This window comes from Aulonocara stuartgranti, assembly GCF_965226115.1.
Source record: "Aulonocara stuartgranti genome assembly, chromosome: 3".
Taxonomy (NCBI): Eukaryota; Metazoa; Chordata; class Actinopteri; order Cichliformes; family Cichlidae; genus Aulonocara; species Aulonocara stuartgranti.
The window spans coordinates 38,826,752-38,843,716 of NC_138941.1; positions in this window are offsets into that span (position 1 = coordinate 38,826,752).

A 16,965-nucleotide genomic window follows, 5' to 3' on the forward strand; every position below is an offset into this window, starting at 1 on the left:
TGATTAATTATGGACTTTGCAAGAAGTGTGGCAGTTAAGAGACGATGACACAATTATATATATTTTCAACCTTTAAGACATTACACAAGCAGTGGCATTAAATAATATAATTAAGGCTTTATATATTAGTGAGGTAATTCCTCTTTTCTGTGTGCACACTTTAGCACAAAAACTCTCTGAGAGGTAGAAACAAAAAGATGCAATCCAGTCTAAATGTGAACAGTGCCTTTTAAATGACAGTCTCCCCTGTCAGGGCTATCTTTTTACAGAAATCACACCCACTCAGTGTCTTATCTGCGTTGTGTCGACACTCCCCGTTGTTAGAGGAATGAGCCTAACCCTTAGCATCCGTGTATGTGTGTGCCCTTATCTTTCTCCCTGCTTTCCCGTGTGTATCCATATGTGTCACTGCTTGTGTGTGGGCATATTTTCTGCGCATATGTGCCTGTTTTTCCTTATACGCCGCTACGTGGATGTGTCAGTCACTGTCCCTTGCCGAGCGCGTGCCGAGCCCCTTCGTCGTGTACTCTGACGGCGTGGCCTCGGGAGAGAAATACAACCATTCGTCAAGAATGTGTAAAAAGTCTGCAGAATGGCGGGCAGGCAGCCAGCTGGGCCACTCTTAGGCAACTCTTTGTAATGCTGCCCGAGAGGTAATATGTCACGGCATCCTCGGCTTTGAACCGCAGAGAGAAACATCAACAAGCGGTGACTCAACAGCACGGAGAAGGAAAAGTCCGGCATGATGGCGGTGTAGCTCAGCAGAGCCTTTTTCTCTCTAACTCCCTCTGGCGAGTTGCTATTTTGAGACTCCCAACGCCTTGTTCTGCCTTCTCCCTCTGGGCTTTGTAAGAACTGTAGAAGAGATCACAATACAATAGAATTGGTTCAGAAAAGTTTCAATACTGCCCAGATAATTCAGCTAGTCACAGGGGGTAACATGGATGGCGCCATGCCTTTTAATGTGAAGAGAAAGCAGCATGCCTACTTCTCGGGTTCCTTCTAAACACATCCATTCAGAACAGCAGTGACTTTCATGAGTTATATTTGCTGCTGGTTTGACACCAGTACTGATACAGCTTGATGGTTTGCATTTTAATCACCGTATCTTACAGTATACTCTGAATTTGTTTGTGTTTTTTTTATTAAATGCGTCAAAAATCTCACTCTAACAGAGCACAGGCTGAAGCCAGTGACATATTAAAGAATTCGCACACCTGAGTCCTGCAAATGAAAGCCATAGCGAAGACGCAAGGCTTTCAGAAGTGATAGAATGAGGATTTTAATTTGGGACACTGGACTATTTTTACATGGACTTTTTAAGAGTAATTAGAATTTCAAGTAGCACATTTGTCACATTCATTCAGACCAGCTAAAATGTTACATTTCAAACTTTCAGAATTAATTTCATTGGTCAAAAATATCAGCAAGCCAGGACTCTTCACTAAATTTGGGGAATGATACAAAAATAGACAGAGCTAAACAAAAATAAACAAGGTTAGATTATTCTTATTACTATAAGTGAATGAGGGTTTGTGCGTTTGTTTCACTTCTATACTTTTCACTTACTTCACTCAGCCCCTAAACTTCCCCTAATTACAGATAAAACAGCCAGACATTGGTCATGCTGTTTATTATTAGTATGTTTTATATTCCAGTAAGTTTTAATTTTCTTATTGCCACATTGCATACTAATACTCACAAGCTTGCTCAGCTGCTTTTCTTTTTAATCATTTGAACATGTACACTGTGCAGATGCCACACACACAGTCTCCATCTGTTTCCCAATTCAAGGGTTTCCTCCTTTAAAAGTACGCAACAGCTCGGCCTATTCAGACCACAAATGTCTAGTAGAAGTTTATTTCTAACTGAAAAAGTAACATCCGTCTGTAGGACTTGGCAGGCAAACGTAACATAACTCAAAAAATTATAAACCCACATCACATCTTATGCTACTGCAATAGACTCACTAGTAGCTAACGTCAGCACACCAGCTAGCATTTCAATGAGAAAGATTTGGAGGTTACCGGAGTCGTATTTCTCCTGCTTATGAAGAACATAAAGGGTGCTCCACACAGGACCAGCAGGGGTTGAAGCAATGCGTTCATGGTGCCCATGTAGCTGCAGTGGTGGTTTGGATGGTCGATGGGCATACAAAGTGCAGATATCCTTAGTGTCATGTGTGCTAAATTTCAAATTCAAATTCAAATTTTATTTGTCACGTACACAGTCATACACAGTACGATATGTAGTAAAATGCTTGGACAACTGCTCGTGACCTAAAGAGAACAAAAAAGGAAAAGGCTATGAATAAGATAGGAAATAAATATGAAAAATTAAAAAGGGTAAATTTAACTAGGAAGGAATAAAATATAAATTAAGGTTAAAAATGAAATAACTGTACAACACAAATTAGAATGAAGGGTAAATTTAACTGGGAAGAATAAGATAAAGATAAATATATAAATTAAAGTTGAAAATAAAATAACTGTACAACAAAATACACAATATAGAACTATATAAGAATGTATGAAGAAATCTAAATATAAATAAATATATACACAATAACAGCAGCTGTACAAGTATTAACCGGAAATGAAGAATATAGTGACCAGTGTTGTGCAAAAACAATGTCCAGAAAGTCCAGTGTGTGTGTAAGAACCATATGTGTGGGTCAGTACTGTGTGGTGGTGTGATTGAGAGACCGTATCGCCTGCGGGAAGAAGCTCCTCCTCAGTCTCTCTGTGTTGGTCTTCAGGGAGCGGAATCGCTTTCCTGACCTCAACAGAGAGAACAGTCTGTTGTTGGGATGGCTGAGGTCCTTCACGATCTTCCTGGCCTTGGTCCGGCACCACCTGCTGTAGATTGAGTGCAGGTCAGGGAGCTCGGAGCGGATGGTGCGCTCAGCTGACCGCACAACCCTCTGTAGAGCTCGTCTGTCCTGCATGGTGCTGTTCCCGAACCAGGTTAAGATGTTTCCCGCCAGGATGCTCTCTATGGTGCACGAGTAAAAGTTCCTGAGCACCTTGGAGGGCAGTTGGAAGTCTCTCAAGCGTCTGAGGTGGTAGAGACGCTGTCGGGCCTTTTTCACCACGGTGTTGATGTGACAGGACCATGACAGGTCCTGCGTGATGTGAACTCCGAGGTATTTGAAGCTGTCCACTCTCTCCACTGGGCACTCGTTGATGACGGGGGTCTGGTAGTTCCTCTCCTGCTTAGTGCTGAAGTCCACTATCAGCTCCTTTGTCTTACTGATGTTTAGAAGGAGGTTGTTCCTCTGGCACCAGTTCTCCAGATTCCTAATCTCCTTCAGGTAGGCCGTCTCGTTGTTATCAGAGATCAGGCCCACCACGACGGTGTCGTCAGCAAACTTGATGATGGTGGTGGAGCTGGTAGTGGCCACAAGGTTGAGGAAGGTCTTTCCTGTTTCTTTTTGGGTCACTGCTGACTTTTGAAAAAGACCATGAACAAAAATAATAAGATCTCATTATGTTGAGATAGTAAACTGGTAATTACGTATCATCTAAAATGATGCTACATTTCAAAGAAGTAGTTTCAAATACAGAAATATCAATAATTTCTATCATAAAACCTTTTCTATCGAAAAACTTCTTAACATCTGCCGGGTCCACTGGCATGCTTTCTTTGGGTTAGGTTGCATTTAAACCACATGCTAAACACACACGTTTACAGAAAATTCAAATTGTAGCATTTAATAAGTTCTTGTTTGAGAGGCTTTTCCATTTGGATGTGTGAAATAGGCAAAAATGGTAAATACTTTGATATTAAACCAGCATACAACTCTTAACTTAATGTCAAAAAAAGTATTTTTGCTTGGAAAATGAGACATAGGTACAGTGATTTAATGGAATGTGAAAAAAATACATGGAGATACAGAATATAAGACAACAATTCTAACGAGCTTGAAAGTCAATATTTGGTTTCACCAGCTTTATTCTTCAACACATCCTGAACTCTCTGAAGCAGCTTTCGTCCAGTTTCTTTCAGTAGTGTTTAGGAATAGTTCTCTGTAAAAATTATCCCACACTGCTTCAACAATGTTGATGTCCGCGCTCTGGGGAGGCCAAACCGTAACTGATAGTACACCACTGTGTGTTTTTCTATCCAGATATGCTTTTCTGCATTGGCAGTGTGTTTGGGATCATTGTCATGCCAAGCTCAGGTTCTGGTATTGAATGGTGGATCAAAATCTGCTGGTACTTTTCTGTTTTTATAATTCTGTGTTGTACAGATGGCTGCAGACGCTCACTGTTGTCCCTCTCTCCTGACCTCCTCTGTACATACTGATGACGATTTAAGCCTAACTTTGATATTCGGATTCATCACTCCATCAGACCTGGTTCACTGATTTCATATTTTGCATAGTTTGGCATACCTCGGTCTTTTCTCCCTGTTTCTTTTCCTGGCTTTTTGACAGCCAGCCTTCCACTGAGACCATTTCTGATGAGGTGTCAGTGAACACTAGATGGATCAAGTGAAGGGCCACATGCATCTCTCAGGTCCTATATCAGGTTTTTACTGGATTTCTTTTACTATTTCATTAGGAGGTGACTTTTGGATGCTGTTCATCTCTGTAGATTGTTTTATTTAAGGCTGACACTTATTCTTTCATCTTTACTTATTTTTTAATCATTCAGTTCCTCAAATATTTTAAGGACACATTGCACACCACACTGAGATATACCAAGTGTTATTAGCTAATAAAAATTTTAAAATGTGTTTATTTCCAAATATTTAAATGTTTGACTCAGCCTTCAAAGAACTGAGCAATTACAAGCACTGGCACCATATCATGACAGTCAGTACAAGGGGCATATACATTGTGTAGACATTGTTCACCCCCACCCAGACACTCAGACACCCAGTCACAACTTAATCACTGACACCAGTGGGGACACACTGCTTTTCAGACTTCAAAAGGAGGACCTCTTAAACCATCTATTCAGAGGCTCATTTTCAATGGGACAAGGGTTGCTGTGGCTGTCATGAATAGGCTGATTTGGAGGAAATTTGGTCTGAGGCTACTTATATTGTGCTAATTCCGGTGTCAACACTCCGTACTCCTCCCTTCAACCCGCCGAACATCAATGAGCTCGACACTTGTCACAGAGAAAAAGCTTGAAAATCTGACACTTAAAAGGGAAGTTAGGCACAATAACTCCTCTAATTCAGCAGCCCCGCGACCTACCCTCCCGAAAGAAGAAAAAAAAAAGAGGAAAAATATGAGCCGGAGCATGCAACAGTAGCCACATTATTAGGATCTGGTGAGGGGATAATAAGGATGGATTACCCCTCCTTCTCCTGTGACCTAAAAATTGCAGAGCATACTAAATCTCGCCCCTGTGTCAGTGGCTGCCTGTTATTTGCATGCATTAAAGTGAAAATAGCGCTCTGTTTTCTGACACTCATTTTGTGTCAGTGGAGATAGTCACAGATTGTCCCTCCAACCCCCTCCTCTCACACCCCCCCGCACACACACTCTCGCGCCCTCTCTCAACTTCAGCAGCCGTGTGGAAAGCATTATGTGTGAAGGGTAGTCATTTCCAATGCATAGTTACTTCTTGAGTGCCGCCGCTGTGTTTATATGTATGTGCAAGCGTGTGCGTGTCTGTTTGCCTGTCTGTCTGGTCCGCCCATGTGTTTATCTGTTTATGAACAGCGATGGAGTGTTTGTGTGCACTGTCCCACTGTTTCAGCAGAAAATGAGAAGACACCTGCTCGGCGATTCGGAGCTGGCTGTCAAAAAACGGGAAAGAAAGTGCGGTGGAAGGAGAAGGAAAAAAAAGAGAAAAGAGAAAAAAAACCCAGGCAGCCCCGAGATATATCTATTTTGGCTCCCTGCTTCCCTCAAGCTGCCGGTAGGAGACTTCAAAATGGCTCCACTCCCTGCCACAGAGTGGGCTCTGCCCTGTCAAAATGTCTTTGAATGGAAAACACAGGCTGAAAAGTTTCCTCCTTTCCTCTCTCTTCCCCGTTGTTTTTTTCCTCTCTTGCTCCCTTGTTCTCTCTTCCTCCACTTCCCTACCCCCCTTCTGTCCATCCTTCAGCGCGCACAGAAAGGGCATCTCATCTTCTCCAGTGGAGCTCCCCTTGAATGCTGCCTTTTCTCTCTTTCTGTGTGTCTCTCTCTTTCCCTCTCGCTGGAACACTGCCAGAGCTCTCTGTCTCAGTGAGGTATCTGCCAGTCACTCCGAAGTCCATTCTTCACTAAAACATGATGTCTATCTCCTGGGTCCTGTCTGTGAGACGGTGCAGGTCTTGGTACCTTTGTCAGAAGCGATTATGATCTGTGTAAGCTGACGGAATTGCAAATAAAATCAAAGTGGATAAAGTTAATGAGTTCAGGTCATTTAACAGCCGACGTAGCGGAGATTTAGAACTAAGCTTAACGGCCAAAAGCGTGCTGACACCTAGACATCGTGCTCTTCATTGTGATTTAATACGTTGCTGTTACAGTCTCCATTCTACTGGAAGGGGCTTCTGGAATATCTTCAAAAACTGGCTGTTTGTTTCTGTTGTGCCACAGGAGTCTTAGTGGAGAGCTGTACATCATAATTTCAGGTTAACTCTGGATGATGTTAGCATTGCCCGGTGTTGCGGTAAAAGGATTTGGCCTGCACAGATCCCTTAGCACAACACTGGCCAACCACACAAAGAATTTAAATTTAAATTTAATAAGGCACAGTAACAGAAATATATTCCCTCAAAATAAAAGTAATAAACATGAAAACCATTACTTCAGAATCACGCTGTTTCTGAGGTAGTGGTTTTGAGCCAGAGTTAAAAGCCTGGAAACAAAGAAACGCAAACATAGGTGGACATTTTTCTACTTATTATATATTACAAGGTGGCTTTAGAGAGTATGGGGTCACTGCAATGTCACGACACATAAACAGGAAAAATGTTCAACTATATTGTCATTAAAAATTTAATTTTACATGTAGCACATCTATCCTTTAAGAGGCCAATGAGCATTCATTTTATGCTATGGATACTAAATTTCTCTGGGTATATTCGGCCCCCGAGGCACCTTACATTTAAGGCTGATCTAATACATTGCCTAAGACAATGATAAAACCCATTCTGCCTCTGCTTTTCCCATTATTTCAGGTGGCTTCATCACCTGTGGCCAGAAGGAACTACCTAATGGCCATTTTCATTTGATAATTGGTTATCTTGACATTTCAAACTGGCTCCATAATTTGTTCATTCCTATTGTGAGTGGCTCATTAATTAGAGTGTGCCTGTGTTTAGCTCATCATTTCCAAAAAGGATTTGAGGTCATTGCCAAATTACATGGTTGGCATTCTTTGGACATGTTCATTAAAAAGAGCAGCTTTGCCTAACTGGCCTAACATAAGAACTTTAGAACATGTTGTAGCTCTAACCCAGAGGACTAGCCCCAGAAAGCAAATTAACATCGTTAACGACCTGATGAATTCAAAGTTATTTGTCGTCGTATCTACACGTGTGCATCTGGTTCTCCTGTTGCTGTGCGACATGGTCTTCAGGACAAAGTGGATGATATGTGCTCTGACAGTAGTGAGAAAAACAGAGATCCATGTTCACTGAGTTAACTCCAAGGGAAAAGAAGTAAATGTCCTTGTGAAAGTCTTCAGATGAGTGATGCCTCAGACTAAGCCTTCAATCTCTCCACAATGCTCATCTCAGTAGTAATTCATTCTGCATCCTCAGAAATGGAAAATATTGATTTTCAATGAATAACACCCCAAACCAGCATGCAGCCCTGCCCTAAGATTTCAGGTAAAGTAAAAAATAGTCTGGACTCCTCTTAAAGAAACATAATGAAACAGACACATGCAAGTAAGCAGCCAGTATAGGTATTGTTTTTGCAACTGATTAGGATATAAATTCTGTCTCCATTTAAAGTAAAAACTGAGAAATCAACATGAGAAATCACTGTAGTGACCATATTACCATATGACTGTTCCCACCACTAACACATGACCCTACTCTGTGTTCACTGCATCATTCCATGTTTGCACTGATCACCACCTGCACTCATGTATATATCTATCTACTTAGCACTTTTCATTTGTATTTTTATGTTTATTTAAGCCTTATCTGACAGTATGATTGCACTCAGTACCGCAGCAATTTCCTAATGTTGTAAACCTGCTCAACATTTGGCAATAAAACCCTTTCGGATTCTGATTATTATCATCTTTACGGTAGTGAGTTTTATGACACACAGTTGTCAATACCAACGTGTTACTTGTCGATTTATTTTCAAAGTCACACAGGCCTAAAGACGAGTTGGTAACCCACTGGTGGTCGCCAGTGGGTGGTTACTAGTTGTTGCTGGGTGAAATCAATTGCAAAGGAAGTACTACAGCAAAACCTTCCTTGTGATTGCTTTGCCTGCTAGCAGGTTGTTGCAGTTGCCTGCAAGATGCCAACTTGTCTGCAAACACTTGCCAATTAACCTACAGACGGTAGTGAAACTTGAAAAAGTGCAACACAGATTGGAAAAGGAAAATGTTTGCCTTCAAAGTAAAAGTTGTCTGATGAAAGAAACACATTTACTCTGAAGGTCAATAGTGTCCATTTCTGGACTGCATCTCAAAGTTTCACTAGTAGTTAGTTAATGTTTGCAAACAAGTTGGTGCCTTTCAATCAAAACACAGGTGACTGCACTAATTCGCTACCGTAGCAACCAAAGCAGAAGTTTCAGTGTATGACCATAAATCCCTTTATGGCCAATTTAATGTAATAATAACAAGCAACCTCCAGAAACTTCTTTGCTAACCGGTTGGGGGAATTTGTATTTTTACCTTAGTGTTCAGTGGTTGGTTCCTCTGTGTGACTGGGGCTTTTTCATTTTACATCAACTGCTAACAATTACTTGCAACCAGCTGGTCAACACTAATTTTCCCTTGTAATCGGTGGTTACTCAGCTGATTACCAGCCACTTTCGGCCGGTGTAACGTCATATTGTCCTCTTTTCAGTTAAACATACACAGTGAAAGAGAGGAGAGACTCTCACACTGTCCAAATGTTACGACATATAAACACAAATGAAGTGAATAACAGTTTAAGTCCTTGTCTCTTTTTTTAATTGTTTGATTTTGTAGAGCAGAATGCCTGACACTACATTTTAATGTAAAGCGTGAGAGGTTAGTTTCTGAGTCTCTTTCCAAATGCGCTCTCAAAGGCAACCACAGAAAAAGGAGCTCAGGTTTCAACACACACAGAGGAAGTAAGAGTTCATCTCTGTCTACATTACTCCACTACATCTTTACAAATGTGGACGTGATAAATGTAAAAACAACCTTCGCAGTTTGATCTGATTACTGATTTTCGCTTATTATCTCTAATTATCAATTTCATTTTTCTCTATCATTCGCAGTTATTGTTAAGCTCACGTCTGCACAGAAATATCCTCGTTTAGCGCTGCAGTTATGCGGTGGAGCCATATTTGGCTCCATTGATAGGAATCCATTATGTGGCTGTATCAATGACAGTGATTCGCGGGGATTAATGTCATCATCAGGACTGATCAATAGATTATCCTAGATTAATTCTTCAGATCCAAGCTGCCTCCTGAATTTCTCATTTACATGCACTCTGACATGGCCCTGAAAGCACTGATTTCCAAGCTTTAATTAATCTCAAACGTTCACTTAACACCTGTTTATCCACAAGCAGAACACCGCACTTGGTCAGAAAAAAGGCTCCTACTGCAGGATAAAAGGTACCCGTCTTTGAAACATTTTGGAGGATAAAAGGCCCCGGCTTTACTGATGTGATTAGAACTAAAAGTTTAATGCTTTAAATCTGCTTCACGATTTCTTTTTGAAAGCACACCGAGACGACAGCGGGATCAAAGAACGTTGTTAATTTCTGTAGGTCTTTGTGCATCGGTTACAGCCAGCACAACTATCATACCATTTAGCATTAATACAACTTGACCATCTCTTAAAGAGTCCCTGAACTCTGTTTCCAAAATAGCAGGACTTTATAAAATGATCAAAAAACTCAAATCCATCTTCTTCCTTTTATCACAATAATCCTTCCAGAGTTACTACTGTTACTGTTGCCCAACATAACCGTTAATATGCTACTTACGAGTGCTGTGAGTCACATACCAACAACTGTGGAATAAAATACAAAAAGGGTTTTTCTCTGATCATTTTCTAAATGTTTGCCACCTGCATAGGAAAGTGTATCCTCTTTTAGTTTCAAGGGGACCTATTATGCTCGTTTCCATGTTTTTATTCTGGGACTCCGCTAGAGTAGCTTGAGTGGCATGACTCACACTTCAAAAAAGGAAATTATTTGTTTTATACTGGTCCTTGATGCAGCTTCTCAGTGAATCCTTTGCTTTAAATAAGCCTTCATCTTAAGGTATCCCTTCCCAAAATCTCACTTCAGACTGGCAGCCCCTCGTCTGGCTTCTGTCAATAGGACCTGGTACTTGTGAGCCCGGCTTTTTGTTCTTGCCACAATGGAGGTCCCAAAAATAAACTGTAAATTAAATAAATATAATGTTTTGTTCTTGTCTTCAACTCTTTCTGTGGCTGAGATGACCATATAGAAAAACTGAGTATATGGAGAAGTTAGAAGCCTGAGGCTTTGGCTAAGATGGAAAACTCACTGTCTGAAACTTTGATCATATTTGGTTCGAAATCACAAAAACAACAGTTGCCTAAAGGCGCTGTATATTGTAAAGTAAAGACCATACAATAATGCAGAGAAAAACCCCAACAGTCAGACAATCAGACAAACCCCCCCACGAGCAAGTACTTGGTGACAGTGGGGAAAAAAACCTCCTTTTTAAGAGGAAGAAACAAGATGAGTTAAGAACTGTTAAGCAGCGCAATATCACTGAAAGTGTAAAAGATGGATGTAGCTAGATGTAGCACCCGCTGTTCCTGTTTTGAAGTCTTGAGATGAGCGTTTCTACTGTTGCCATCTTGGTTGCAAAAAAGTGGTTGTTACAGCTAACTCATGCTGATAATATAATATATGATGATATAATCTGACGAATGAAATAGAGCTTGATATGAACATTTTTTATCAACAAATGCGAAAAAACATTTAAAACCTTAAAATCTATGACAGTGGAAATCTACATACTGCACTATCACATATACTAAATGTTTGGCTTAGTTAACAGTTCAAACCCTGATGCTGAAAATGTGAATATTTTTATTCAAAATGACCTGTTCGTATTAATGAACATACCAATGTAAATATCCCAGAGTTAGCCAAAAGGCTACTTTTCATGTGTAGTCCCTGGCAGGTCAGACAAAAACAATAAATAAGAAATTTAACACACCATCAAACAGTGCAAAACAATCTAATACAGGCATAGAAATACATAAAATTACAACATAGAATGTCACAGTACATTAAAATGCAACAAGACTAAAGATAACACATGTTAACATGAATTGAGAATCTGTGTTTCATAATATTTATCTGCATTGCGGAGCACACGGCCTTTGTAAAGCATTTCTCCACACTAAGACTGTAGTGTTATAAAGATCCCAGGCATGATCCCTTTAAATAGCTACCCAGGGTGTGTGTTTGTCTCTCTTTGTGTGATCTTTCACTCTCTGTGAGCCAGGCAGTGTCTCATTTTATACCCGCTCAAATCACTCAACTGGTCCCCGGTTACCACATCACCCCACCCCAGCCTCTGCAGTCTTTCTTATCTGGCCCCTCTCCCCTGGCCTTTGATACACCCCTTTAACATCCACCGGTTCCCCACAAGTGCAATCTGTTGTCCACTGGTATTGATCAGGCACACAGGGTTTTGATTAGCACACTTGGCTGGATAATGGGAGCTTCACTGCATGATTGTACTCCACCATTCCCCGTGTCTTGTTCCTCTATTGGTCAGGGAGTAGTTCACTTCATTGGAGTCAGTGATTGGATGCACCGTGGACCCCCTATCCAGTGTCTGTGGTAAAAGTCAAGTGGAGAAAACACCGGACTCGTGGATCTGAGTCTTTTTGTGTTGGTTTCCTCACATGAAGGCTGGTTAAATGCAGGCAGCAATGAGGAAAGGAGTACTCTCCTCTTCGAGTAGGCCTAAAGTCTTAACGCTGGACATACATATAAATGAAAGAAATACAGTGATCGCATTAGTCAAAAAAGGCTGAGGCTTTCACGTTCAATAGAGAATATCACAGACACTTCAGTGAAGAAAAGCCCGTAGACAAAAGAATGGTCGTGAGGGGAGATGTGAGGTCGATACGGATGTTCGGTCAAGAAGGACGTCCAACTTTTTCTCATTTGTGGGAGACTGAAGGAAACAAGGGCAAGCTGTTGGCTAGTCAGGCATTCTGACATTGTAGCCTAAGAGTCAGCCACCCATTGGCCTATTCACTGGTCTGCCAATTAGGTCTTAGCTGTTAAGGTTTAATACCTACATTTAAGGCTACTATTGTGTGCCAGCTAATGCTATTTCAGGCTTTCACTCACTTTGGGAGCTTTCATTAAATCCAAAAGAATGCTGGGGCTATTCACACAGTGGCTCAAGTTAAAAGGGCTGCCTTTTCATATTTCCTTAACTCTCAGACCCCTGCGTATCCCCATATCTCCATACTAAGGCAAAGACACAATCCTTCAAGTAAATTCAGCAGTAAGGGCAAAGAAAGTTGATTTCCACATTTTGACTCTTGCTGTTTTTCATTTGACTTTTCTGATTTCCGCCGGTCATGTGTTTTACTGGGTCAGGATTCTCTCATTCTTTTAAAGTTTGCATCTCGGAGAAGTCTCACTCGTGGTCTTCATGTGATTCTCTGACTTTCTTTCTTAGAAGTCAGAGGAGGGTATGGATGGCGATCCCAGTTTCAACTGAGTGGTTTCCACAAACGTTTCACGGTCATCTGACTCCATATTTCCACTCTATGTTCCGGGCTGAATCATTGTAAACAGTACCCCTATTGAGAGTGAAACTTATCAAACAGAAAGGAAGGGGACGGGTGTGAGCGCATTCCTTTAGTTGTGTTCATTAGCTGCACACTCGCTGCGATGCATGCTGGGAGATGTTGGCTGAGCTTGGCCGATCACTCGAGCACTGAGCGCGTCAACAGATGTAGCTTAGCCTTTCCAAACAGAGGGGATCTGATGCGCTCAAACTTGGCCACGAGTCTGGGGAGTTGTTGATGGAGTCGGAGGAAGAGAAGAGGACGAAGAAAGAGAGGAGGGCATGCAGTGAGAAAAACACAGCGCTGGAGGGAGCGAAGAAGAGGAAGGCTGTAAGATAAAGAGAGACAAACACAAAGGGGTTGGGGTGGGAGGTGGTAGGAGAGTTGTTCCCCTGAGGGATCACTCTTGGTGTCTCACTCCACTGGTCCTTCTAATGTGTGACGCTCAGGAGATTGACAGACTGTGTAAAACTCAGCCCACAGGAGAAAACAACAACAACACAAGTCAGACACATGAAAACGGCAACTCTACTGGGCTCTGCTGAGAAGAGACTGCTGCGGAGGAGAGTAGCACGTCCAGCAGTACTGGTTAATGTAACCTCTGGACATCATGGGAATGTTTGCTATGCATTAGAGCTCTTTCCCCCCCCTGTCACCAAACTTTACACTTACATGGTTGCATGAATTTGAATGTGGAAATTACTTGACACCCCCCCCCCCCCCCCCCCCCCCTTACTATTTTAAAGTGTCCCCGTGAGGAAACATTGGTGCCAAGATGTTTGATAAAGTCCCAGAAAACTACTTTCTTTCCATCTCTTTTCTACAGTTGGTGAATGCTGTAAATTGCAAGTTGTCATGTTTAACCATGAGGTGGACCTTGAAGCCAGACTCAGGCAGCAGATTTACTGAATTTCTTTCAGTTCTCAGGAAGCAGGTAAGTGGTGCAGGAAGGACTTTTCTCTACTGGAACATGCCTAGAGATTCTTCCAGAGAAGCGAGGTCAACTCAAAGGGAGTTTAATGAGATTTTATAATATTTGGAATCAGAGTCTGTCATCTTACTTGTTGACATCTTGAGCAGGAGATTCAGAGTAGCTGCTGGCAGGGATTCCAGGGAGTGGAGAGAGATGTGGAAGCGAGTGGGCAGGCAGGTGTATTGAGGTAAGTTATCTCTTTTTTGGTGCAGTGTCCAGCTGGAGGGTTCCGGTAAGGAAATTGAGAAGTATCCTTTAAATTATTCAAAGTAACAGGAATCCGGGAAGACAGAGGTAACATAGAAGTTTCTGGCAGGCAAACAAACAGCAAATGGGAAAGCAGGGTTACAGGACAAAAAGCACAAGAACAGATATGACATATGAGCAATGTTCCCTCTAAGCTGCGCGCTTGCGCAATTGCGCACTGCTGGCACGGTCTCTGCGCACAGAAAATCTGCGTTGAGCACAAAAAAAAAAAAATCTAACCTGAATTTAAAAAAAATCTAACCTAAACCAAATAATCTAACCTGAATTACAATGAATACTTTAACAATTCTGTTTTGCAGTGTTAGTCAGTGACTGACTGGCTGTTCCCGTATGGGATTACAACGATGCCACCGTATCCCATAGTCCAGCCAATAATGCGATTCACGTTCGTATACACGCAGATAATCAACGTTGTTGACAGGCTATGACAGCGTCCTTATGTGCCGACACCGGTGTTTTAGCTAGCAAAGCGGCGTGGCTGATATGGAGTGAAGCCACGTTAATGACAACGTGTACAACCATTGGAGATGTGAGCAGGACAGACGGAACAATTAAGTGTGTGGACTTTACACCAGTTTTTAAATTGTGTTGATAGGCCACGTACAACCAGAGTTATGATAAAAATATGCAGTGCTTGGTTTTCTTCCTGAATACTATCGTTGTTTATATTTACTGCCCGAAGAAACGGTAAAAACGGTGTTTTACAAGGAAAACGCTGGAAAGCACTCCACCTGTGAGCAAAACCAAAACCCCACCCTTTCCTATTGGTGGAAAAATGTACCATGTCCACCAATCAAAAAATGATGTGGCAACATGGCATTTAATTTTAGGAGTGACAGCGGTGTTTTGAGATGTGAGAGATTTGCAACGTTTAGTGCAAATCTTGTGTACTTAGTGTGTAGTGTAGTCAGTAGTTTTGTTGTGTGTGTCAGAACAATGAGGCGACTGCTGAATGTTACAGGTGTTACAGCAGTGATACATCTCCTGTTGTCAGGCCTGCAGGTATCAGGCTGTTGTTCTCCTTTATCTCATAGTGGACAGAAATTATTTTTTGGAGTGGCACAAATAATTTGTGTGGCATCAGATTTGATGCAGAACAGCTGATTGTTCTGTAAATAGTTTGAAATCTTTATTTAAACAATGGCTGCATTTTTAGGTAAACAGCTGCAAATAAACTTCGTTGTTTGCACAACTCAGTTACTTTTTTGAAGAAGTAACTATATAATTAATTGCCCAACATTGGTCATTACATGCTGTATTTTGCAGACAGAGAGTTACAGGACTCTCTCCCAGACCACAGACTCATAATACAAGTCACAGCTTTATAAAAAATAAAAATAAAAATAAAGTTGTGTTTTCAAAATTGGAGTTCCAGTTATTTTTACTTCCAATAGTGTTAACATCCTACACAGGTCATGAACAAGATTTTTTTTAATTTTCATTGTATGTGGGCTAAAGCAGTTAATTAAAAGTAGTCTAACATAAATGTAAATGCTGTAATTTGATTATTTTAATAAACCATGTAACTTAGATGGATTCGATGCTGGCGTGACCACAGTGCACACGTCTGCTGTTGCTCACAGTGGTCCAAGGGACCGCTCAGGGAGTTTGTGTGTTCGCTCAGACACATGAAAAATTAGAGGGAACACTGGATATGAGTCATGTGAGGGCTAATTACCTCCATAATGGCAACAACGATCTGGTGGAGAGAGTAGCGGCACAAGCCGGTCCTAAAACACCATGAGACGGTGAGATAATGGAGAAAAGGTGCCCGGGGAAAAAGTCCAAGAAAGCAACACTCTGCTCACGGGCAGACCAGCGAGGAAACGGCGGCCCACAACTCCACCTGAAGGAGAGAGAGAGAAAGAGAGGAGAGAAACCCTGGCATGCCAGGACCAAAAACACGTGCTTATGTAGGGTCAGTTTTCTTTTTTTTCCTTCTTTTTAAAAAAAATGTTTTTGACAATCTGACACGCAACACAGGTCTCTAGCCAGAGCCAAACCACAGACATTGCAATTTATGGTGTTAAGGCACAGCAGCAGCCTCACTACACGAGATATCTGTTCCTGAGATTTCGGCTGATATTAACACTACTTCCATTTGGAGCTGTGTTGCCTGCTGTGTGAGTAAAGCCTCAATGCCTACTGTTGGAAGTGTCTGTCTGATGCTCTTCAACTGACTTAGGGAAATTACTATAAGAAGAGCATTTTTGGTGTTACCTACAAAAAAACCGACCAACAACAGTAATATGAAAAAACAGGTGAACACAGTACAAAATAATATAAATGTAACAGGTTATTTTTTAGTTAACACTGCAATAAAGAAAACACAGGAAAGGACAATCTAACTTTTCAACTCCCAGCTTTAGGCCCTTTCCGCCAGTGCTCTCCATTAGGCATATCGAGTGTAAGTTACAAGCTTTATAATATATTAGCTCTTTAAATCAGAGGACTCATTCACCTGATTTACTTTAAATGCAGACTCTCTGTCAACTCAGTTAGCCATAGGCACTTCTTTCTTCCTCCCAAACAGGAGAAACAGCTTCCTAGCAGTGAGAGGTTCACAACATGAGAGAAGCTGTTGAGCTGCCTACAGTTTCCTAAATGTCTCATACAGACATAAAGTATTTAAAATTGGGTCTAATTCTAACAGTTCTAATTATTCCTACTCCAAATTATGGAAACTTGAGACATAAATTATGTCTCAAATCTGCTTCTGTTGTGTCCCAACTGGTCCAAGAGATTTGTGCTTCCTCCTTCTTGAACAAGGGATCTTTGACATTTGGCAAATTTGTTAACCAC